We start from the raw sequence: 26,524 nt of genomic DNA, 5'->3' as shown, positions 1-26,524 counted from the left end.
TAAAAATCCTTTGCTTCTCCCGTCTTTATTGCCCTAGTTACTTTTTCTTCAGGAAAAGAGGAGAAAAATACGTTAAATACTAGTAAGGAAATAATTTTAAAGGAGATTAAAAGCCCAGTCTTTAACCGCACAGACTTGTGTATCAATTCCTTTATTCGAGATTTGAATCTTTAGATTACTTAGGAACCCGAATGCTGTAATTTTACAAATATTTCCTTTAGAAAGAGTTCTCTGCGTTGAAATCCCCCCGGACTGTGTGGGCAGGTGCTGCTAAACTCGCTGCCGAGGCTGTCCTGCCGCTGTCTCTGGGCTGTGGCGCTGCGCGCTCTCCCTCTGGCGGCATCAGAAGGGCAGCCGCCGGCAGAGCCCAGCTCTGCATCCCAGCCTTTGTTATAAGCTGCTAGTACAGCAGGACACAATTTTCACAGCCATCTAAGAGTCCCGATTGATTTAAAACTCCCGATTGAGTTTGTGCTTCTTACATGGACAGAAATAGATCTTATTTTTGAATATTTCTCTCTGGAATTGTTTTTTGAATGATCTCTAAAAATACACACATGGAATTATTTATTTACTGCAAGCCTATCAGCCTTTCTAAAAGGGGGTTAGAACTTTAAGTATGATATAATTATGTAACTTTTATGCATCCCTTTTATATGTAGATATAAAATAGACTTACTGTGTGCCATGTTCAAGTGTCACAAAAATTTAATTCTGGTCTAACGTGAGTGGTTTGGTCAATTTTGAGTAAACTAATGCCTGAATGATGACATTAAAACGAGGATGCGAATGTAATGAACTTACACAAAGATTGAGACAAGACTGGACAAAGTGGAGATGCACCTGCCAGACTTTGGTAGGAAAATTTACCAACACAAACACGTAACACAACACATAACATAACATTTTTTTGTTTATTCATGAAAAAATTATGTGAGTCTGTGTGATGCATAAGGCAGGATCATGTAGTCAGTGCTCTACAATCAAACTATGCACACATGTACATTAAGGACCACTGACCATTTTGGCTTTTTGTTATACTGAGACTTTTGTCTTGATATAGTAGTGTGTGTAGCTTGAAATTAATATTATTTGCTGGACTACAGGAATTTTGTCTGTCTGAGAAGGTAATTTTTGTTCCCAGAACTGCTACATGGTATTATAGATGGCATGATAATTCCTTGATTACTTTCTTTTGACTCTTGCTACTATTGAATTTTAACTCAAGACAGCTTCAAAGCAAAAGAAAACCTTTTCCTCTGTTATGGTATCATCTTTTTTACTGTTGCTCAGTTTAACCAGAGCAAAAAAGCAGCAGTATGGTGAGTTGGCAACCGAACAGCTCAGGGCAGCTAATGGATTTGTGCTTCATTATTTTTTGTTCTACTGGCTGAGTCTGAGAAGTAGCAGCGAAGTGTGTGAAGTCTCAACTTTTCTATGTAGTTCTCATGTAATGCCACCTAAATCAGTCAAGAGCTGTACATACTTAGACTTTCTTAAAATTGGGGTAAAGATATTGAGATGTTGAAAAGCAAGTTCACAGCTTGACTTGAATTTCTACAGATTTGCAGGTATTACCCATGATCATTAAGAACTGAGTAATTGCAGTGGATAAAAAATGTGTTTCATTTGGCAACAGATCACCATTGACATTAGTATCCTTGAAATTCCTTAATTAAGAAAGAAGTCCTTTAGTGTGTTGTAAACATTTCCAGACAAATATATACAGTTGCTATTGTCTTTCCAGCCTCTCACAGAGTGTTGAGAATAGATTGTTTTGTGGTTTTGTTACTATATTTAATTTCTGTCTGAAGAAAACCACTTTTATTTCCTTTGAGTCATGTCAAAATACCTTTGTTTAATTTTGTGTGATTAGATTAAAAAAAACAAAACTGAAAGTGTCAGTGGTCTTAAACCTGTAAAAAATCCTGATCTTTTTTCTGCCATTTGAATGTCACTGAAGAAGCATCCAAGGCACTAGAAGAGCCGCTGCTCGGCTCTTAGCTCTGTGGCTTATGCTGCATAGATGCTCTCATTTGATTAAAACATAAAAGCAATTTTTACTGTTAAAGGGAGTAAAATTACCTTAAATTGCCTCCTTCCATTATCTTTGATGTAAAAAAAATTGCCTGCCTATCTGTTTGTCTTTTACATAGCATCAGTTCACTTTGGGAGTTGCATCCTGATTCCATTTTTCAGGGTGCATCTCTGGGCACAGCACAAAATATTTTTTTTTTTCCTCTGTATATTGTGCTATTAGGATCTCATACAGAAGATTTTATAGTGTGTCTAGATTGGTAGTTTAGTTCAGATCAGGAATGTGCTTCTGAAGCTAATCTGCTTGTCCCTGGTAAATGTGCTGTGATTCATATTATGGAGCAGTCTTGGGGTGCTTTATTGGATCTCTTTCAGCTTAATCTGCAAGGACAATGTTTTCCAAGAGCATTTTCAATGCTCACTGACTGCATTCAGTCCCTAGTGGGACCAGATTTGTTCTTTTTTGAGATAAACCCTAATGAAATATTCATAGTAGCATGTCAGGTCATCAGCACCAACTGTCTCATTCCACATCTCTGTTTCTAGTGAACCCAGTCCTTGCTGATGTGTGCATGGCCTCTGGCTTGTTGTTATGGCTCCTTTTGGTAGAGGTGGTCTCTGTCTCTTTGGTGGAAATGTCTCTTAACAATTGCTCTTCTGTGAGACCACATATCCAACTGCACCTTCTCTATATTAGGAGGGAAGAAGGAAGGAAATAAATTCGTTGCCAGAGCCCAGTCTGAGACTTTATTACATATGTGTCAGATTGTTCAGTGCTGAGGTTCTGCTTTACCTTAACTGGAGAAGCTGGAATCAGCTATGTTTGTGTTCAAATTATCCCCAGAATCAGAGTATTCCCCAGGAACTCTCTGGAGCTTAACTTGCCCCATACAAAAGTAAGGGAGAGGAAAGAGACACAAAAGAAGTTTTGCCCAATAGCAACAGGCAAGTGACAAAATAGATCATCCTCTCCTTACATCATACAAATAACCAGTTCTGGAGTTTTCTGGGACAGATTTTCATTTCCTTATTCTTTCTGCCCTTTCCAAAAACCTTCTCCAAAAAATGAAGTGATAGAGGCTGATCTTCAGATACCATATTTTTTCATGTAGTGTCTTTTTGATAAAGCTTGACTCTAGTGAGACTAAAAGAAAAGTATATTTCAATAATGAACTAATGCAGTGTTAATGGAATGCTTCTGGACTGACAGGGACTTAATGGCAGGGCAGTGTAGCAAATTTCTGGATGTTAATAAGATAAACAAAATAGCTGGTCTCTGTTTGATAGTATTAATAGGCTGAAGTTGGTTAAATTAGAACAGAAGCAGTTTGCAGAATGAGGCAGGTACACTGTGGAAACACTGAGTTCAACACCAGTGACATCGCAAAGATATTTAGGTATAAATCATAGCCACACATTAGGAAATTGAATTGTTAATGAATCCTCCAGTCTGGTTTTGGTGTGGGTTTTTGTGTTTGGTTGGTTGGTTTTTCTTTTTGGTCCTGTCTGTCTGTCCTGTGTGGTATCTGTGCTCTCCTCCCACCTCCCCACCTTCTTTCCTGCTTTTATTTCCTGCTTTGCAGCAGTTCTCTGTAGATTGCAATGGACTCTGGAACAGAAAGTGCATAAAAGTCAAATCTGAATAGATTGAGATCAAATATCCTCATTAAGATGGGAATACTTGGTGCCCATGGGACAGTTCAGAGAAGTTTTGAGTTGACCCTGGTTTTCTGATTTTTATCACAATTTGGCATCGTAGTTTTAAACTATGATTGAAGCTAGCATTCATTAATACACCTGAGGTAGACATGTCTCTAGGACTTGAATAAGGAAGTGAAAAGAAAATGATCCTCCTTCAGATTTCAGGCAATTATTCTATAAAATTAAGATAATCTGTGGTAAAATTACTCTCCAATTACAAGTTCAGTCCAAGCAAATGGCTTGAACTGAGCTCACAAAATCCTTGATGTGCTTTTTGGACATGAAACACTCTAGTAACTTTTGTTACTCACTGGAGCTCTTAAGCAGGAAATAAGCTTCACAGAGATGCTGTTTTAGCAGTGTGTTATTAACTTGTCTTTGCGGTTGAATGAAGCATTGAAGAATTTGGAATAAAACTGAACTGTCTTAATGAAACAACATTTTAAAAATTATTTTACAAATTTGTATTATTTACAAAGCTAATAGTTGCTTCAAAATTTTGTTCTGTTAACTGGAAAGCACTAACAGCTTGAAACCCTGGTGAAGGATATAATAAAAATATTAAGGAAATGTGCTGACCTCCATATATATGTTCCCATGTACGAACATCAGGGCACTTTAATTGAGAGCTATTAAATATTGTGGTTATATTAGCTGAGTTAGCAGCCTCAGCTGCTGGCTGGCATTCAATATTGCCAATGTTTTTCTCTCTCTTAGCTATAAAAATGGGGGTGGGGGGAGGAAGAGAGCCTTAATCCAGTTTTTACCAGTGGGAAGGTGCTTAATATGCAAATGAAAATCTCTCCTATCCCCTCTTTCAATATGCATAGCAAGTGTATTCAGCCTGTCCTCACCTTTCCCCTGTAAAAAGAAATTTATTATTTGAGACTGAGCTGTGCAGATTTCTGTGCTCTCAGTGGTTGTGCTACCATACAGAGATCATAGATCTCATTCCCCTGTAAGGACACGTCTTTCTTTCTGCAGCAGAAACTCATTAATTTTAATATACACCAGTGAAGCAGCTGAGTGGGCTTTGAGGTCTCCTTCATAGCAGCATGTTCTGTTGCTTCTGCACCACTGAGTTCATTATTGTTTTATTAATAAAGCAAGGAGGAATACAGTGTGTACAGTCCTAATGCTGTCTTGCTCAGATATCACAGGGCATCAGCACTCTTCAGAAACATAGAGAGCCTGCTTGAAAATTGAAATGAAACAGTCTTTGTTTTGTTTAATCCCTGAGAGAGGAACATGAGGCGCATATTTCTACATGATTTGCTTTTTTATTTTCTTCTTACTCCACAGTTACACAGGTCAAGGCTAGGAAAACTGGCTGTGTAAGAAATAAATACAATATTATATAGGGCCAATATAGGGCTTGTCTGCATTTCTTCTACCACCAACCGTATGAAAGGTATTTCCTCAAGCCTCCAATATTAAACTGTGCTGACGTTTGTACTTTTGGAGGTATATATTTACTTTCTGTAATTCACTCTTTGCTTCATTAGGATTGATACTTCTTTCAAACCTTGGGAGACCAGTTCCATTTCTGCCAGTTCCCAAGTAGGTCTGAAAGTCTAGCCCTGTTCTTCCAGGATGTGTAAGGACATGCATCTAGTATTCACAGCAGTGAAGATTTTTAAGGGAGGCATGGAGTGATGCTCAAGACCTACAAGTATTCATTCAGGTCCAATTCAGATTTGAATTCAGAATGGAGGTTTGACACAGCTGTCCAGCCACTTTTTCCCACTTCTGTCATTAGAAAAATAAATAGCAAATACAGAACCCATAAATTCCAGCACACTGTCATTTGAAGTTAGTACTCAGGCAAAATAAGTGGTCACTTTTGCATATCCAGATATTAAGGATGTTTTTGCTTTGTTCATTAAAGAAGTGTCTATTTGATTTAAGTTTTGATTCTGTAGATTTTCTCAGGACTTGGATCTGGAAATTAAAACCAAGCAACCATTTTAAGTTTTTCTAAGACCAAGTTTTCCATCTTCTTTTCTCTTGTTATGTTCATCTCTTTTTGCAGTCCCTATGTAAACATGCCCTTTTTTCCTGGTTTTCTCCAAGTCTTGTTCATTCTAATTTATAGGCCTCAAAGTCTCCTTTGTATGCAGTAATTCCCGTATCCTGAATAATGTGCATCACAAGCTCCAGCAGACCCTTATTCAACCTGCCTCTCCTGTTTCAGGAAATAGAATGAAAGAAAAGACATTGGAATGTCTCCCTATGGCGATTAGTGTCCTGTGAAGAACTGCATGCCTTGGTTTATGTGTGCTGTGATAGAGGGATGTGCTGTGTTTCCTTGTTTGCAGTTCATGTACGACAGAAATGTTCTTTGTAGCATCCTTCTGTTTTGCACTTGAAACTGGGGTGTGGCTGGGCAGCAGAGAGACAACCTTGCTCTCCTCCTTACCTACAGAACAGGTTAGGTGAATCCTTTAGTAGGAAGACAAAGCAGCTGGGCATGTTTTGCTAGGCAGACTTTTGCCTGGCATGCACAGACACAGAGGGCTCCTGTGAAGATCAGAGTAGGCAAAAAGCCAAGCACTGGAAATGCTCAAAGAAAATAGCCTTTCCTCAGAGCCCAGAGGCGTATGTTGCAATCTAAAGATGAAGCTTATTGTATGTATTGTTCTTCCCCTTGTCTGCATTAGTGCCAATGTTTTCATGGCTCCCTCAGAGTTTTATCTGCCATCAGAAATACAGATTTTACCAGGTGAATGTTTCTAAATCTTTGCACAGAACTCTGGTTGCCAGACATATGAGATGAAGGTGCAGGTTGTGATGTCTTAGAATCAGTGTAAGCTGATTGGAAAGCTTCTGTCACCTTTTATCATTGTCCCATCAGGCAGAAGATAACATTTGCCTTGGAGTAAGTAAACAACCTGTTTATATTTAAGTAAATCACAGGGAGAGTTGGTAACACCCTTTTACTGCAGGAGGAGAGGTGTCTTCCATGACCAAATGTCTGCATTCTCTAAGTTAGGAGGGCATAGTCAAGATGCTGGTGGCTGGCATGCCAAAAGTAACTGGCTTGTTCTCAAGAAATCTCTGCTGGATGATTGAAGAGATTTAGAATCAGAATAGGACATTGAATTATGAAAAGACATGTAAATTAATATCCTCCCTCCATCCTGAGTGTACAGTTAGGCAAAGGGAGCCAGATGCCTGGCCCAGAGTCTGGGTAAATATTCTGAGAGTTGTAGCTGCAGAGAGATGCTTGCTGCTTGAAAAAAGGTAAGTTCTTTCTGGGAAAGATCATCATGAAAAGCATGAGAAATTCAGGCCTGGAGATAACTGAGATTTAGAAAATGTCAAGTTTTATGAAAAGAGCCAGATGATGGCAGCATAGAATGCAACAGAAAACTGTGAAAATTCCTGGGTTAAGTAGCAAGAGACCTGCCCTTGAAAACTGAGTCAGGGATCAACCTTTTCATCTAATCCTCCACTTCAGCAGTAGCTTTTGAAATATGGGTTTATAGTTCTGGAAAGAAGAAAAGAAAACAGTGATTTTTTTTTCTCTGTAACTGTGTTGATCTTTCAAAAGCTATGCAATAAATCAGCTCAGAAATCTTTTCTATATGGCATCAGAGATAAACAGTTCTGCTTCACCCTTTCAGACCCTGAAATCTTGTATTGTCCTCAGCTGTATAAATTCTTGTAGCAAGTCCTACCCTCTACTTTCTTAATTTCTTGTCATCAAGACTTAATCTATAGGTACTGAAGTGTCCAAATGAGAATTCAGAATATATCTCTAGATATAATAGGGAACATAAACCATGTACATGTTGTTTTTTCAAGAGAAAAGCTTAACAACACATGTCTGAATCAAAGATGATTGACTTGGGTATCCAAGAAGCTAATGTCTTTTTTTGTTATTTGATAGAAAAGAACTGTCTCTGTGGCAAAATACCTGCTTCTTCCTGGAGCACTGTTTACTGCTATTGGCAAAGGACAAGTTGATCACAGGGCAGGGACTGTTTTCTCCAGATCTACTGCTTTGTACTGGTGGTGAAAGAAGAGAGTTGGGTTAACTCTTCAGAATTGCTGCTGCAGAAATAGCCATGCAGTCCTCAGGTGGCAGGCATGGGGCAGAGCACTTCCAGGACACGTCCTGTTAGGGGATAGGAAGGGAAGACAGTGAAACAACACAGTCACAGCAAACAGCTGCTGTGAATATGACTCACATCTATATTGATACACTTCAGAAGTGAGATTGCACCTCGGTTTGTGCAAACCAAACTGCTCCAATGATTTTATTTTCATGTTTATTGTAAATGTTCCCTTCAGAGGGAACAATATAGAAATAGTGTCCTCGATAAACAAGGCTGTAGTGCACTTAAACATTGACTGCTTTTGTGACAGCAGAGACCACTGAATTAATACTTGTTACATCTGCAGACCCCTCAGTCTCCTTGGGATTTAATTAGAAATTTCAAGGACATGGGTACTTTATAAGCTTACAGAAAGAAGAGGTGCTGCAAAGAGGAACAGAGACTATAGCAGTTTCTGGGTGGAATGGGATTGCAATACATTTTAAGTTTAACTGATTTCTGGAATGGCAAACTCTCAGTGCTGCTGTGACAAGCTCTGGCTCTATAGATCTCAGTTACTGTTCCTTTGACCCTAGTTTCTTAGCAGTTCTGGCTCTTTTGCCTGCACTTCTGCCACCTAAGAAGGAGGTAGTCTCCTATGGGAATTATCAAGGGATTATCAAGCCTTGTTTCGCTGGGCTGCATTGAAAAGCACTACTAACAATAATGTTTATCCTTTTATTTGTAAACAACATCCTTGAGACTGCATTCATTGTAAGTTTCTACCTCAGCACTTGCCAAAGACAAGATTCTGGCTTTTTCTTGTTCTATTATTTGTTATAGTGAATAAGGGCATTTGAGCAAGAAAAAAAAATAGGCTATTTTCCTGTGAAACCTAACCAGTACAGCTCCATGTTATGGCAAGAGAGTAGGCTTCAAAAGTTGACTCTCATTTCTGTTCCTGAGAGATCTTACAAATGATAGGGGTGTGATGGTTTGCTCTAGCTGGTAAAAGCAAATTTGAACCATTCAGTAACACCAGTAAGGAATTTCTGGAATTCGGATATGCAGAGAAGGGACACTCTTCTAGCCCATGTGGAATAAAACAGGCAGGGGAAAATAATGAAGAAAAAAAAGTAGAAACAAAGTACCTGCTGCTACTTACTGTCCAATGCAAACTAAAATCCTTGCCAAGAGAAACAAAATGCTTAATATCCATACAGTGCTTTGAAGATCTAAAGTACAGTAAGTGTTATTATTATTACTTTTGCTACAGCTAAGAATGGTCTTCTAAATAGATATACTGAGTTTGATCTTTAAAACATTGTATTAAAAAAGGCCTGTGTGAAATTTTTCTGAAAAGGAATGAATGATATGGTACATTTATCAACACAGTAATAAAGCATTTGCAATTAGACCCTCTGCTTTATATGGGCTTGGAGGAATTTGAGTCAGCATGTGGTGCCATTAAACATATTTAAAGGTAGTTTAATAATAGTCTTTTCACATCCTTTTAGTGCATATGACTATACAATTAAAAAAAGGAAAATTGCTCCAGGGGGTAAGAGCGCACTGTGTTCATGTTTTTCTACACCTCTGATTGTAAGTACTGCCATCAGGAGGGTGAACAAAGCATGACCATGATAATGGGCATCATAATTGTGGAGTGATAATGCTAGTGCCCATTTTTCAGGAGTGCTGATTGGTTGCATGTCAGGGGTAAGCACACAGAATGTCACTACATGGCTGTGCTGCTCCCCCTCAGAGATCTACAGTTCTATTAATGAAGTCTTTGGTGTCTTTCCTAACCTATAATTTTGAAGTACTGGTGTGACTGCAGTACAGTTTCTCTCTGCTGTCATTCCTTTGCAGTGAACAGGAATACCTGGACAATGGATCTTGTCACAGTCAATTTTAAGAGTTTGAACAGCTTCAAGAAAACACTTTACTCCTAATTAGCAAGTAGTTTAATACACAAAGGTTTGCAGCTGCCACATGGCTATGCTGAAAATCATTGCACTCTTGGCTACAAAATACTGCATCGCTGGACGGACAAGACCTGCTGGTCATTTACTATAGAATCAATAAAGTTGTCTTTATCTTTTCTAATAATGACAGGAAGGACTGCTGAGGCTGGCTTATGAGGATAAAAATGATATTAAGAGCGCTGTGACTTCGTGTGACCACACCTGGATTACTGTGGTGGGCAGAAGTTCTTAGAAAATCAAAAGGTAGGACCTGGCAGCTGAACTTTCTGGATTCTTTGAAAATTCTTGTCTCAAAAATCTCTTTACATAAAGCTGTGTTTCCAATTCCATTTTAAGTGTAGTGAATTATTTTGTAGTAAGTTCTTCTAGGAGCTCTATAAATATGCAACATAAATTATGTTGTACATCTACTTAATATTGCTTTGATTTGTTGAGCAGCATTTAGAATTGCCTTCTTACAGCAGATAAACACAATATGATTATATCTACAGCATATAAAACAGATTTGGGGCTGAAACAAGGTTCAACCTGGAAGTGAGGTTGAAAGAAGGTAACATTTTCAAATACTAACCTCATTAAATAAATTTTACATAGTTTCATTTGAAAATTAAGACTGTTTCTTTGCTGACCCTGATGCATGTCGCAATCCATCACACTTTCTTTCTTCTACTTTTCATTCATCTTCCCCAAGATGGATAGAAAGAAAATTATATTTTATTTGAAACAACTGTTTTTTCTTGTTTATTCTTACTTCAGTAGTGACATTCCTGACAGTATTGGAAAATGTCCAGAGCCTCCCAAACTCCTTCCTATAATAAATACAAAAAATAGTATAACTTTTCTTGGCCACACTGCCTTCTGGGACATTGAGATTAAGATGATGTATACACATTTACTGTGCATATGTACAGTAAATGTCTGCAAAACTAAAATGAAATTATCGACTTAGTATTCTGTTTTATTTTCAATGTCTATATTTGAAGGTCATTTTATCGGAGTTGCATTTATCAAAGGGAATAAACTACTTTTCATAAAATATTACTTCTCATATAGGGTGAAACTGTGCAGATTGCAACTGATTTGTAAATGGGACTTGTCCACCTGTGTTCCTCTCACAATTTCAGTTTGCTGTGACTTTATTTTTCACAACTAATAAGAAATTGTTTCATGGTATTACTGAGTGCTATTATGTATTTCCAAGCTTTACCCCAAAGGTATTTGTATTTCAGTTCTGAGTGAAATTCTTCCTGTACAGTAGGTGATTTGTAGGGTCCTTTGTAATATCATTGATAAAAGGTGCTATGTAAATTATCTTTACTACCATATGGCCTCTTCATGTACCCAATTCAAATCCACTAGGGAAAATCTCTCAGCAACATCAACAGAAGCACATCTGGTCCTCACACATTCTGTGACAGAGTATTCTTTTGGTTTGATTAGTCCTTCTATGGCAGTTCAAATGTATTAGGCATAAGAAGAAGAAGAAGCAGCAAAGCTTCTCAAAAATGAAACTCACTTTACAATGTGTTTGAGGTGTGCCAAACACTGTTCTCAGTAGAGACCAGCCTTACAGATTTTTAAGTGCCTTGGTCAGAGTGAAAATCGCTGGTAAGGGCACAGCTTACAAACCATCTGGTCTTTCAGGTCAGTAGTTTGCTGCAGAAATGCTCCAGAGACTGCATATTAAAGGACAACATGCTAGATTTTACTAAGTTCTCCTTTTCCCCAGTTGCTGACCACTGATGTGCTGATACAAAAGTAAGTGATGACTGTTGCTACAGTTACGTTCTGTGATGCTTTCAGATGAGGGGAACAAGTACCCATGGGGTATACTGATTATCATGCCTGCAATGCAGGCAGAGTTTTCTTCTACTGCTTACAGAAAAGCATGCCAAATTTATGTCAGTGATTTTTTCCATTGCAGCCTCTTGCAATCTGAAAACATTTTCAAGATAAAAATGACAATGCCAGTGAGAATGAACCTTGACAGCAATATAATGAAATGTGTGGGAGGGAACACTCAATCTGCAGACTTTGAAAGAAAATTTTATTCCACCTCCAGTCCTGCAAGATGTGGTATTGGACCAAGGACTTTCAGTACAAGTAGCAACAGCATACAGTGTAATTCACGCACAGTGAGAATAATCCCTTCTGGTGCATGCAACATTAATACTCCAGGGTTTTCTCCATCTGTTGTCATGTATGCTTAAAGTGTACCTCTTTGAGGCAGGAAGTGACTTTATTGTTTCATGCATTTACTTGTGCCTAGCACAGTCAGACACTCTTAGGGGGATACAATCACTACCGTAATACAAATAATTTTTTTTTACTCTTGAAGAAGTCACAGGAACAAAGGAATGATATTACCCCTAGGTGTAAGATTTGGACTTGGTGGACCTTTCCAACTTAGCCTATTCTGTGATTCTGTATAAACTACTTCCTAAAGATAGATGTAACTTTCATACCTGCATTCAGTTATAAAAAACACCTCATTATTTTGCTTTAATAAAGGTCCAGATTTTCACGTAATATAATTTGTGTAAATCTACTGACAAATGTACCAGAGCAGAAGAAGAGACTTTCAGTACAGATGGGATGATAAAACCAATAATAATGGTATATGTGGTGAAGGTAGGAAAAGGAAACTGGGCTTCCTGACAGCTCTCAGCTCTGAGGGGATATGCCACATGTAATTTATAAAGCATGGTTTCTCTTATAAAACCCAGGCAAAAGCTCTTTAACCAGTTCTTTAACCCTGAGCACTAAGAAGCTGGACTGCAATTCTACAGCCATGTTAGGAGGACCATTACTATTTGCAATCCTGCTGCAGTAAAGAAGGCAACTCTCATGATTATATTGCTGAGTTTATAGTGTTTCAGGTGAAATTTTTTAAAGTCAGATGTATTAATGACTAAAAAGAACCAGGAAAAGGGTGATGAACTATAAATGGCTTCAAGTAAAAAACTGTTGCTTGTCTGTTTTGAAGAAATTCTGTGAGTTTCTAAACATAAAATTAGAGGATTTAATGGCCCTTTATGGACCTCATGTGTTAACCATAATACAAATTTAGCAAAGATTAGGCGCACCAAAGGAGGGGTTTGTCTCTGTGTAGCAGCTTCTACAAGAAAATTTGATCCAAGGCTGCCTCTATTTTCCCTCTTAGTGTATTGAGTAATGTCAACAATTAATTCCAAGCTGTTATTTTTTAGCTTACAGGTCATATGTCATAGATAAGAGATAGATTAGACCCCTGTTTACTTATCTTTTATTGTCATGCGAAACTGCACTTTCTGAACTGAATGGTGAATTTTACCAGCAGTGTGTGCTGGAAAAGCAGAGGAAAGGAATGTCCAGCTTGTGTGCTGCTCTGTTGAAGTATGTTTGTGTTTGGCTGATCTGAGAGGTGAATTATATTGCTCATCAGGGAAGCTAAAATGTGTGTTTGTGTCTTTTGGGTGATGCACGTCTGTCAAACATATTTCATTAAAATACTCCCTCCTGAGATAAAAGTGCTTTTGCAAAGAGAAACTGCTCAATGTAGAAAGGAAATTGGAAAATGGATGTTTCTTCCAGGAAAACATTCAAGTGTTTTGGTTTTTTTTTTCTCTTTAAAGTTTTTTCTCATCCTGGGTTAAGATAAAAGGCAAACAGTTCATAGTCTCTGTTGGGATAAAAATTCTGTTTTAGGAGAACCAGGTTAGAAAATTTGGAGCTTCTCTGGCTGCCAACAGGCAATACAGCTGCCACCTGGGAATGGTTGTATTTCTCAAATTCCATTCATGTCTTTCATGCAAGTGCTTCTCAGCTGATGGTATATTTCTTTCATTGTAATTTCGACCAGCTCAAATAGTTAACCAGGCTGGGTGGGATTAGCAATGTGAGTGAAAGATTGCAATGACTCATTTCACTACGGAGAATTCAATTTCAACTTGCTTGAACTGTAAGGGATCACTCAAATTTCAGAAAAGTCCTAAAAAAAAGTGCCTTGTATGAGTGAGAAAACCTGACACTTATCATCAAGGAAAACCAGCAGACTATTGTCATTGGTGACGGTGCGAGTTTCACCTCCCAGGGTCCCGAAAATGCCCTGGAGGTTCTGTGCTGTATCTCCATACCAGGTGTGGTGGATGCAGGGCTGAGGGGCGGCAGCCCTGAGGGGAGGCCAGGCCTGGGCCACTGCGCCCCACAGCCGGGCACTGCTGAGCCAGTGGGGAAAGCTCCAGACCTCGCCCTAAAAAAGAGGAAAATGCGGCAAAGGTGGAGACGTGTGAGGAGAAAAGTGTGGGAAACAGCCCTGCGGCCCCAGGGGTGAGAGAAGGAGAGAAGGAGGCGGTGCTCCAGGCGCCAAAGCAGGGATCCATGAGGGGAATTGGGTGGCGGCTCCATGAGGGGAGTTGGAGTTGGATGGCAGCTCCAGGAGGGGAATTGGATGGCAGTGCCATGAGGGGAATTGGATGGTAACTCCACGAGGGGAATTGGATGGCAGCGCCATGAGGGGAATTGGATGGTAACTCCATGAGGGGAATTGGATGGGAGCTCCATGAGGGGAGTTGGAGTTGGATGGCAGTGCCATGAGGGGAACTGGATGGCAGCTCCATGAGGGGAACTGGATGGCAGCTCCATGAGGGGAATTGGATGGCAGCTCCATGAGGGGAATTGGATGGCAGTGCCATGACGCAGCCAGCAGCTACCCTCAGGTCTCTCTGGTGAGGTGATGCAAACATCTTTCTAGCGCTTGCTTTGGTTGTGGCTAAAAAATATTTCGGGCAAGGTAGAGCACATATCTTTCTGAAGGAAATAATGTGTGTTCTTGACTGAATCTTTTCATATGTGTGCTTGTATTTTAAAATCTTCTGAAAAAAGAGTGGTTGCCTGGGAGACAGAAAAGATACAAATATTAATGGTATTTAATTATTGAACTAGATCATTCACTGTTTGGTCATAATTCTTAAAGCACTTGGAGTCTGAAGAGATGGTCAGCCTGATCATCCCCACTAGGCACTGTGACAAAGTCCCAGCAGGCAGTTTTCCAGCAGGTGAATTCAGTGCAGTCAGGCTCCAGGGAGGGAGAGCCCAGCCTCAGCCCACAGCCTGCACTGAAAACACAAAGCAGGCCCAGTGCTACAAGTGAAGGATTTTCCTAAGTTACAGTTTCTGGTCACTGGCCTGAGCACAGATAGCTCTCAGCCTCCTCTTAGTCTGTTTTCTTTTCCAAAGGCAGTGTGCCATTTAATTAGATACAGTTTGTTTATTTTTATAGTGGAAACAAATATTTGCAATTTACTTTGTGTAGTACAACATGTTAGATCTGATACAGCCTAACAGGATCTGAGTGCAAATGATTTTTCCAAATTTCCACATGTAGCTGCTGGAGAATTTAACATGGGCTGGGTCCTGAAGGGTCCTTTCTGCAACCCAGAGGTGGGACAGACCTGTGTGCTATCTCTAGTTCAATTCAGCAAGGTTGCTCCAACTTCCCAGGCTGATTGCCAGTAGGCAGGGTTTGACTATCTGCCTCTTCCCTTATCATGTCAAGTAAACTGCTTATAGAGTGGGTGGTCCAACCAAACAACTTTTAAGCATGGCAGTGTATTCAAAGTATCACAAAAAATTAAGATACTTTCTCACCTTGCAAAGCTTTCTACTTATTTCCTGTGTGCAGTTAGAGCATTAAAATCAGTGTTATTATTCACCTGAGTGTATGCTGTTTGACATAAATAGGGATTGCAGAATCAGGTCCTCATCCGAATTATTGAGAATATAAATTATATGAATCAGGGACTGAATCAATTACAGTCAGTGGAGATGAACCAAAATCCTTTTTGTTTTTCAATGTAAAGAGTGTGAAGTTCTTTCTTTTTCTTTTCTTTTTCTTTTCTTTTTCTTTTCTTTTTTTTTTACTTAGACTTTACAGCTCTTACTTACACCCTTGATAATTTAACTGAACTTATCCAAACTGAGATCTCATCAGATTTTAATTGTGTGGTTAGAGCATAATTAAAATAAGCCATCAAACAGCCCTAAAAACACAATCCTTTGTACCCCAGTACTTGGAGTTCATAAAGATATCTAGTCTCTAAATGTTTCATTGCAAATTAGTCTGGACTGGATGCTTAAGTAGAGAACAGGTTGTATTGTGGTAATACACAGTCATAGGAAATTGCTCTCTAAACGTTTTGGTTTTAGACTGCAGCTGGCAGTTCATCTTCATCTGCAACCTACCATTTCTTACCGGGTTTTTGATCAGTCAGGGACATTATGTAGTTCTGTGTCACATAACCTGAGGCATTTTCACACGCCTCTGCAGGGTAGACCAATTTGATTGCAACTTGTAAATTCACCACTTAGGCAAACTGTTATGTAACTGCAGTAAGATGTCTGATCTCCCTTTGCCCTAAGCAGTCACACATGGCTGGGTTCTTGGTGGCTGCAAAAGTTATTGAAAGCAGAGGCAATGATGCTGCTCTATATCAGCTGAGAACCCATGCCAAAATGTATGTGGAAATCATAAAACCTCTGCTAGGTTTCTGGTATTTTCTACTACTTTGATGTTTTGTTCTTATATATGCCTGTACAGTAACTGCTGATTTGTGTTTTCTGGGTGCAAACAGGATTGAACTTTTCTATCAGCTTGCATATACAGATACATGTTCAAAAGTAGCTCTTGCTCTCTGCAGTAAGAAACCAAGGAAAGGTGTAAGAATCCCTTTGTTTGTTGGCAGATATGCCTGAAGAAAGTGGGGTGCACAGGGCTCTGGCTGCTGCAGAGACTGATCTGGTTTATCAAGATGGCAGTGGTGGCTCCTGGAGCACGGGGAGGTGAGTGTCTTCAACTGTCACACCCCAGCCAAACATCATTACCTCAATGGCTCAGGTGTGCTCAGAGACTGCAGTGCTGCTGTTTTCACTGTCAGTTCAGTGAACTGAGTGGGGCTGAATGATTTTTCTCACCTCCACTACAGCTCCAGTGTAGATGAGAGCATTATGTGCTACCTACAGCTGTTAATGTCTATAGCACCTGGAGTTTTGAGACAAGAGGCAGCTGGAAAGCCAGTGGGTGATCTGGCTACCTGAAGGAGTTTATGAGTATTACAGGAATGTTTTGAGCTTAAATGGGATTAATGGAATTGAGGTTGCAATACAGATGTGTCAAAAATAATCTAGGCATGGCTGAATGTGCTGAAGAGGTTAAAATTAACATTTACTTGCACTGGTAGTATCTTATTTTGCAACTCTTAGAGGATATCATACAGTGTGAGTAGAATCGCAGCAGTTAAATGGATGGAAAGTGTTTACACTTTTAAGGCTTTTGATTCTGCTTTTTTCTGCCTACCTGTTAGATATAAAGTATTTTTTCAACTACAAAGCTGTAACCCAATGTAGGTCTGTGCTATCATCTTTGATGATCCTTCTAGAAATAAAAGAAAGAAATTTATGTAGTCTTTAAGTACAGAAACTCTCATGCTATAGATGTTGCTGTGTCTTGAGTTCCTAGTAAAACACCACTGAATAATAAACACTGTATGTTTATATATATATATATGTGTGTGTATATATATATATATATGTATAATTTACTGTCCATTATCATTTAATCATAAGTATTAAATGCATATCTGGAATAGAAAGGAGATTTATTGCATAGTTATGTGAATATTCTGAAGGTGATTTGTTAAGTTTTAGATAAAGCAATTACACTATTTAATAATAACACTGTTGTATTTCTCTTAGTATTCAATTGAAGAATTCTTATATTAAGGGACACACATTCTTTATCACAAATAGCGGTGTAAGAGATGTGGTGTAGTTTGTGGTTGCATTGTAGAAATGTGAAACCAATGGACCCGCGGCCTGTGCTCCCACCAGGGGGCAGGACGAGATAAAAATTAAGGAATGTTAAGGGAACAAACCCAACGGCGCTGCTATTAATCCCCCCAACTTCAATTTTTGCAAGGGCACAAGCTCTGCAGCTATATGACTATCTAAGTGATAGGAAGTCTTCTGTTTTGTTGTTTTTTGATTTTTTTTTTTTTGAAGGAGAGTTATGTAAACAATGCTTGGCTTCTGCTTCAGTGAATACATACATATCACTGCTTCTGAGACGCTGTACGTCCTCAGAAACAGAACTCCTGTGATCTATTTACAGAAGCATTTTTAACTATGTAAAGCTATATCATAAATCTGTCTGTTTCACATCTTGTAAAAAACAGTTGTGCTTTAAATCCCCTCTGCAGCATTTTAGCTGTCATTTTTCTTAAACCAAATTGGAAGACAATCCTAGACACTGCAATTCAAGACTATAGCATTGTATTGTTCTTTGTAAAAACAACATAGTAGGAGCCTGAGGCTTATCATATGCCCAATTACAGAACTCTGACGTCTTAAGTGTTTCTTGTGTCTAGGAATAATGCAGAAGGCAGCCTACTTTCTAAGATATTGCAGTGACCCACTTGTGCTTTGATGGGAGGAGACCACTGACTGAAGGCTGTTCAGCCCAACCACAAGTCATGCTTAGTTATGAGTAGCAAAACCCAATGCAAAAACTAGGTTTGTTCATGAAAGTGGAAGTTCTTGTAATGAATGCTGTTCATAATTAATTATAGACCAATCCCAAATGATCTGAGTTCTCATTTCAGAGCAAGAAGATTGTGAGAGACTTTTCAGTAATTACACCACAGAATTCAGTATCTGTAAAAGGTGAGAATCATCTGAGACTAGAAATGTGTCATTCAGTTACCAGGCCATTCCAAACCCACAGCTGAGGTGTGAAGCCTGCAGCAAGTACCTGTGGGTTGCTAACAGTCATGATTTTACATGTATATTAGCAGAGGTACAAATTGTGAGGCACCAGCAACCGTGGTGAGAGGAAGTGGGTTCTCATTCATCATAGCTTTGGCACTGATAAAGCAGCTTAAAACTAACAATACGCTCAGCCTTGTTGAAGGCATGGCTTAAGGAATGTGTTTTAGCAGTTACCAGCAAAGCAGTGTCCCCCTTGTTAAAGAGAAAGAGATTCTCTTTATGACCTGTAATTAAAGACTCCAATAACTTGAGTATCTCTGAAGTTTTTGTTTTTCATTTAAACTTTATGCTTCAGTGTTGCATTTGGCTTGAGAGATAAGTTATTCAGGTTGGTCAGCTGTGCCGCAGAGGTAGTTAGAATAAATGCAAACAGATGTGGAAGGTCTGAATGCTCAGGGGTGTAAATAACTGCATGAAGACTGATATATACTGTTTCTTACCTACCACTTCTGAATTGAAACAGTCAATCTCAGCATTTTGCTCTGCCCTGTCAAAACTTAAACAACTGCTTTGGGTGGTGGTGGGTTGTATTGAAGAAAGTGTTTACAGGAAGTGACCACAGTGCAGGAATCAAGTAGCACCTCTGTCACAGCGATGTATTTGTGATCATCTGCCAGTTCTCTTCCAAAGCTGCCAGAGACTTTGAGTATGTTTCTTCCCTATATCTTTGGGGGTTTTTTCTCATTTCAAAAATTGGAGCTATAGGAAAAAAATTAAAAGTCCAGAGTCTGGAATGCTTCATAATCCATACATTTTCGTACACACAGACTCACAAATTCGTGCAAGCTGAGTAGGACACAGCATCTGGCCCAACCCACTTCTCAGAGAACAGTCAATACTGAGTTCAAAGAAAGTTTTGGAGATCTCCAAATCTGGAGATTTCTTGGGCTCCCTGGACAGCCTGTTATACTGCTTCCTGTCCTGTCAGAGTCAAAAACTATTTTCCTAATCAAGTCAGAGCCTTCACTTTTAGTTCATGGTAAGAGAAGGCACAGAGAAGTTAAGCTGTATATATAATGTTAAATACTTAGGTAGCATCTTCAGTAGTTACAGTGGGAATGCTGACAGTTGGAGCTGGGATATGAGAACAATCTGTAAAAATAGCTACCTTCAGAATATTTTAGATTGAGAACAAGAAATAACTTTTCTAATCTTGATGCTCTTTTTCTTCTAACTACTGGACCTAAAAACTGTCAAGCATGAGTGTAAAAGCAAGCTGGATTTCAGTAGCTATCAGAAGATGTAAATATGTAAAAAGTATTTTTTATGATGAATTAGCTTCTATCTTATATTTTTCTAAACTTCATTGGATCAAAACATTCTAGGAGAGTCTTGGCTTCTCAAGTATTTTTCTAGCATTTATAATACAGAGAGAACCCTTAAGGGATCATTCCAGCTAAGGGCTTATGTAATAGTAGACAACCTTTCCTCAAAGAATTCTTTGCTTTAGAGCAGTGATCGAGGGAGCCTAAGTTGTTATTTTTAATCCTAGTGTTGATATTACTATGAACTGTATGAATTCTTCCTATGAGAGAAAATACACAGAAATGAATGTGAGAGATTGTATGTAATTGGTTGTGTTTTAATGAAGAAGAACCTCATAGTCAGCACCCAAAACTTGTGTGAGGATGAACTAGATCTTACAGGAGGAATATGGAGGGGAAAAGCAGCTCCAAAACCAGCTAAGAATAATTATTTAAATTTATTGATATGTTCAATGACAGTTATTTTTATATTGAAAAGAAAAAAACAGAGCAGTGATTATTAGGTATTTCTCCTTAGGCGCTTCTGTTTGTGTTTTGATTTGATGCTTCGCTTCCTCTGTCCCCTAAGCTACAGGCAGGTTGCACAAGCCCAGTCAAAGGAGAGAAATTCTCTTTTTTCCATATCTGTAGACTGATATTGGAGTAAGGAAACTCCTGTAAATTGGGACTGGCCATCTGCAGGTTCAGTAGACAAAGAAAACAATACAGGCTGTACAGTTTGCAGGAAGGGCCTAAAGCCTCGTATTCCTGTGGCCAGGAGGAGAAAGGAGTACTGCACACCTCCGATATACATGGACTCTCATTAACTGGAGGATCATAAGGGAACAGAATTCAGTAGATTTCCAGATTATCCTTACTAAGTCCCCACATTGAGCATTACTTTCCATGGTTTGGAAGTTAGCTGATTCTCACTGTTTGTGAATTGGCATCCAGGCCTGAAGAGCTGCAGATTTGCACTTGGCAAGACTGCAGTGCATTCCATTGTGTTCAGCTCCTCCCTTTGTGGTCTGATGTGGCTGTTTCAGAGCCCTTCAGCTGTGATTTCACATAAATCTACTTCTTCTTAGCCTCATCAAAATGTGAATTAGAACACTCTTCATTAAATACCCTATGATATCATCATATACCTCTTCATACTTTATGACTAAGGGTGAATGCTTCCCCTTGGGTATAAAATTGCAATGTGGATGCAATGCACTGTTTCCTTGGGCCAAAGGGGAATGCAGGATATAAAAATAATCTACAGATTCATATGTATTGTGGAGTAGGAATCTCCTTTCTTTTTCCTCCTGTATCTTTAATTTCTTTTATAACTTTAGTTTTGTATGTAACATATTTTATAGAATAAATGCATTTAATGTTGGTTTAACTGAGAAAATGTAGAGGAAAAAATAAAAGACATAAATCCAACAGAAAGGCTATAGATATCTTCTTGGCTTGCAGATATCTTCTTCAGTGCTGTTTCCATGGAAATTATTTATAGTGCCTGGAGGGAGTGAAGTGCAGGTCACAGATCTGCAGAGCTACAGTAGGCTTTCAGCCCAGTTAGGCAGCATCTGACAACAACAAATAGGCATGTCTTTGAATGGAGCTCTTCAGCTTTCAGAGGAAAATGTAATCTCTTATAAAAATGTGGCTTTGGAAGAAAAATATTAATCTCTATGGCAGTTCGGGGTGAAATTGGAACCAAGAGCTGTTGGTTTTCATAATGAAAACAGCTTCAAACTCTCTTCTTCAATTCCCCCTCCCCTTGCTGCTTGAAGTCATTAAGGGCTTCATCACATTTATTAGAGCAGAATTCTAAGTACCATTTCAGATAATCACCGTGTATTCCAGTTTGGCTAATTATTTTACCTCTTTAATATCTACCTGGAATATGCTGAAAAAGACCACAATAGACAAATCTGGCAAATGTTGTGGATATTGCCAGTCATCAAGGAGCATATTCTGCATTTTATTTACATAAAAATCCATTTTATATAAAATATGAAACTTATATGGAACATTTTTATATATTATATTTATGTATCTTGCATATATGGGTTTTTTCTCCTCAAAGGCTTACAAAAATATGTTATATAACAATTTGTGGGACAGCTTTTTGTAGAAATGAATGCTTTGTATAAAGATTTTGTAAAGAATGGTGTACAGATATATGAACTGCAGTTGGAATTAAGGGTAATACACTTTTGTCACAGATTACTTGGCAGTATTCTCTTTAATAATTTTGAAATGAAAAAAAACATTTATTATCCTCTTAATTAACTGGTTTTTTTCTTAAGATAGTAATTTGTTTCTTCATCTCTTTTTTCCTAATTTATTAGAGAACAAGGAATACCCCCTACAGGCTTAAAGATTAGGATATGCCATGGCCCGGGCAGACTCTCTATGAAGCAGATATTGTGAAAATAGCTACAGTATGAGTGTGTGACTAGGCACTGTTTTTTCCATTTTGCTAGAGAAATACAGGATGTTCAATATAACAGTAAGTCACGTCAGAATTACTTCATCTATATTCCAGGTAAACAATAAATGCAGGAGGATGATAGTGAAATGGAATGTACTGATGATTATTTTTTTAGCATTGTAAATATTTGCGCTAAGAATGTTACTATATCTCATGTGACTTTGCTCTCATTCACCTTTGAACTCTTGTAGATACTGTTGTACAGTGCATTTCCAGTAGCTCCCTCAAAATGTAAATGACTGAATATTAGTGATCACAGTGAGGTGTTTAAGTAACAACTCTATGGATATAAGCCAAATTCAGCTTGGTTTAGCCACAAACCCTGACTTTAGGTCTTGTTTCAAACTGGTTTTCAGCTTTATTTTAGTGTCTGAAAAGTTCTGCCTACTGTAATGTGATACACCTTACTGTAACTTCTTAGCCAACTGAACTGTGAAAATCAGGAGATAATGAAGGTATTGAAGACAGGCCATGTCTGCTGTTTATATCAAGCAAGTAACTTCTGTGATATCCTAAATGCAGCGAGAAGACTCATTATGGTAAGGCAAATCAATGAATGGAAGGGGCCACAGTGGGTCTTCTGGTCCAGTCTCCCTGCTTGAGTAGGGCCATCCTAGAGCACATTGCACAGGATTGCATCCAGGCGAGTCTGGAATATCTCCACTGGGGGAGACTCCACACCCTCTCTGGTCAATCCGCTGCAGTGCTTGGTCACTTGCACAGTGAAGAAGTTCATCCTCATATTCAGATGGAACTTCTGTGCATTGGTTTCTGCCCATTGCCTCTTGCTCTATTGCTCAGCACCACTGAGCAGAGCCTTGTCCATCCTTTGACACCTCCCTTCAGATACTGACAGACACCAATGAGGTCCCCTCTCAGTCCTCTCTTCTCAGATGAGCAGCCCCCGCTCCCTCTGTCTTTCCTTGTGAGATGCTCCAGTCCCTTTGTCATCTTTGTTGCCCTCTGCCAGACACACTCCAGGAGCTCCATGTCCGTCTTGTACTGAGGAGCCCAGAACTGGGCACAGCAGTCCAGATATGCCTCACTGGGGCTGAGTAGAGGGGCAGAATCACCTCCCTCAACCTGGGGCAATGCTCTTCCTGACTGACACAGCACAATATGAGCTCATGTATTTGTATGTCTCTCCTCAGCTTCTCAGAGGGAAAACAAAGTATTGAATTTCCATTTCTATACCAGTGTTGTGACAAGGTCTGTCTACTCCCCTCCCCACATTCCAATATTTGTTAATTTTCTTTTTTGTTTGGTAGATACTCTTCAAATTAGAACAGTGTTTCTAAAAGGTCAATTAGGTAGGCCACTTGAGCACTCAGGTGTAAAAATCTTAGAGGTGTCTGCTGACTGGAGGTTAAATATTAACCACAGCCTAGAAATTCAGCACTCACCTCGTTAATCCATTTGAAACCATCTGTCATAAAAGGTTGCAATATGTGACACCACTTTTTTCCCCCTTTGACATCTGCCAATTGATTGTTAACCTCAGAGAAATGTGTTGTTAAATTCAGAAATTTTGTACCCATTCTTTTGTCAGTTTAGATATCTTGGCTGTTATTTATTAAAATTGTTTTCATTAGAAGTAGCTCCCTTTGAAGTCTTTTCTATATGGCAGCAAACAACTCTTGGTGTCTTTTCTAGTTGGGACGGATTGTTCTGAACAGCAGTAGGCACAAAGCTGCTGTCCCTAGGAGAGATGCTCTGGGGAAAAAAAAAGAGCAAAACAAAACCAGCCCATATGGTCCCTTCCTGTGCAAAATGTGTTCAGATTCCAACAGTGGTATGGAGTGGGTATGGAATGAAATACCTTAAATACGCAGGGACATGCCCATGTGTGTTATGGTCCATTCTTGTGGGCATGGACTGAATGCCGAGAACAGTAAAGATTGTGAACCTTCGCTTACCCCCTTGGTGAAAGGAAGATTAAGTATTGAAGCACATTCTATAGTCTTGAAGAGAGTAAATCTGTATGCATTTCTAGGATAGCATGTTGTTACAGACTGAATGCCAGCCTCTGTCTCTCTAACTGTGGTAAGAAATTCAGCAGATGATAATTTCATCTGTTGTTACCTATGGTGGCGTTACGAAGATGCAGAATACTTAGCTCTCGAAGACTTGCTTTCACATTGATGGGAATAATTGGTGCAAGAAAAAGCACTGATACACCATTATGGCTGCCTGAACAGGGCACACATAGGCATTACAATACCCCTTGACATTCAGTAGCCTGCTTAGATCCATGCTGATTCTTCGGCATAGCTATTAAAATAATCTTTCTTTTTCATCACAATGAGCAAGATGGACTCCTTCACTCTATGAGACATGTTCATTTATTACTTTTCTCATTACGCTTTGAAGCTCCTTCTTGTAAGAGAAGGCTTCAGACAATGACAGCCTTCTGAAAAATAAAATTTTAAAAAAGCATTAATCAGCAGTATTGGTTTTGCTGCAGATCTTTAATACAGACTTTTCCAACACTGTAAAAAATCCTTTCTTTTTTTCCTTTGCAGATGAAAGTAAAAGTTTCTGACTATATTTTGCTCACAAATTCCCATGCATATAATTGCAGTAGTAATTTGCTACTTACTTGCTTATTTTATCTACAAAAATCCTGAATATAAGCTGTCAGAACCTAGAGTATATATCACAAGAGAAGCTCTAAATTTTTATTTTATAGGAATGAAGCAACATTTTAACCCTGTGAGATCCTTCTATTTTGATGGTACCCCTATTCTTTCAATTGTATAGCAACTATATTTGTGTTTAAGTGTAATAACACTCTAGTAAAGCTGGGTGGTTTCATCTCCATTGTCAGGAAAATCTTTTGCCATAGTATATTATATCTTCTTATTTATCTTATGCATAGCTAAGAAGCAGCTTGTAATTGATAGTTGGTTAACAAACTGATGTCTCACTTCAGCAGCCATTGTCTGTTCTTTGTTGCTGCTGAAAGAAATTGCCTGCTAGAGATCAGTACACGGGTTAACTTCACAGTTACATGTGAAGGGCAAGTCTACTCTGATGAAAAATTCGCAATGAATTGGTCTTGGTTTGTTTTTTTCCTCTGAGGTGCTAATTGAAGCCTAGCAGTAAAAAAGACCAGATTGACAGTGATTAGTGCAAACTCTCACAGAGACCTGTGCCCACCTCAGAAAATTTTACTAGTCTAAATAACTTCCTTGGCTTTTGTTTTCCTTTCCATCAGATTCAAATCTTTATTCTATTTCACCAAAATCAAGTAAGTACAAAAAATGTAGGGTAAATGGTTTCTTTTCAGCCAGTGAGCAGCTGTGTGCTTATCAGCCAAGCAAAATACTACCCATTAATGTGAATAATGCTTCTAGACTTAGTTTTGCACACTACTGTCCTTTTTTTTTATTTAGGTAAGCAGGCAGAGTGAATCTTCTGAAATACATTTAACAGAGATTACTTTATAAATTAATTTAACACAGTTGTCCCAAATTTTTTAAGAACTCTAAGATGGATGTCCCTGATGAAATATTCAGGAGAGACTTGTTGTTCTGTGCAGTTCTCTACTAGTCATTACTGTGTGGTAGCTCTACTGAGACATGAAATATACAATATATGAGATTTTCTTGTACCACTTCAGCTTCACTACTCTTTCTCTAGAGCTTATTTCACAGCAGCTTGTGCAGAACCATCATGAATAAATATCGACTCCTGTGTTTGCATAGCCAATTCATACAAGCATGAATGAGAAGAAATGGTAATTTTCCTGCTGGTTACTGCACTTGTGAGGAGTACTTGTATTTACAGTAATAATTTTATTTTTTTGTCTCTTTAGGATTTTAAAGTATCAGCTCAGCAGCTTGTATACATGAACAAGGTGATGTATAGTGTGCACTCTGAATAATTCTAGGCAAATAGCTGTATTTGAGCAGAAGAACATCTAGTTTAATCGGAAGTGACCACAGGCAATGCAGTTACATGGATGTGTCAGTTGCCTGTTTTCCAATTGGCACTTAAAGCTTAAATTTTCTGTTACAATTCCAGGATAATTATGCAGTTCCCTGACATGAATGGACTTGGTCAGTCCCAAAACAGAATGTGTTTGCAGTTGAAATCAAATGCAGTCAGTTTCTTTTGGATTCAGTTAATTAAGGCTGACACTGAAGGCATGGGAGAGAAATTGTAGATAAATTATGTAACTGCCTTCAGCTCAGGTCTGTAGTAGTAATTACACATGGAAGT

The 26,524-nt window shown here is 38.7% G+C and overlaps 1 long non-coding RNA gene across 1 annotated transcript in view; it reads left to right on the top strand.

Annotated features, from left to right (window-relative positions):
* The first annotated feature begins 9,897 nt into the window (after window positions 1-9,897).
* The window catches only part of LOC146433964 (uncharacterized), a 47,976-nt gene continuing 31,349 nt past the window's right edge, over window positions 9,898-26,524 (top strand). Inside the window, exons 1-2 of the long non-coding RNA XR_014853769.1 lie at window positions 9,898-10,009; window positions 16,489-16,585. This is a non-coding gene — a long non-coding RNA (uncharacterized LOC146433964). The remainder of the gene's footprint in view (window positions 10,010-16,488; window positions 16,586-26,524) is intronic.

Source organism: Lichenostomus cassidix, chromosome 8, assembly GCF_008360975.1.
Source record: "Lichenostomus cassidix isolate B80296 chromosome 8, HeHo_3.0, whole genome shotgun sequence".
Taxonomy (NCBI): domain Eukaryota; kingdom Metazoa; phylum Chordata; class Aves; order Passeriformes; family Meliphagidae; genus Lichenostomus; species Lichenostomus cassidix.
Note: the sequence above shows the minus strand (reverse complement) of the source record. Positions and strands in the feature narration are given on the sequence as shown.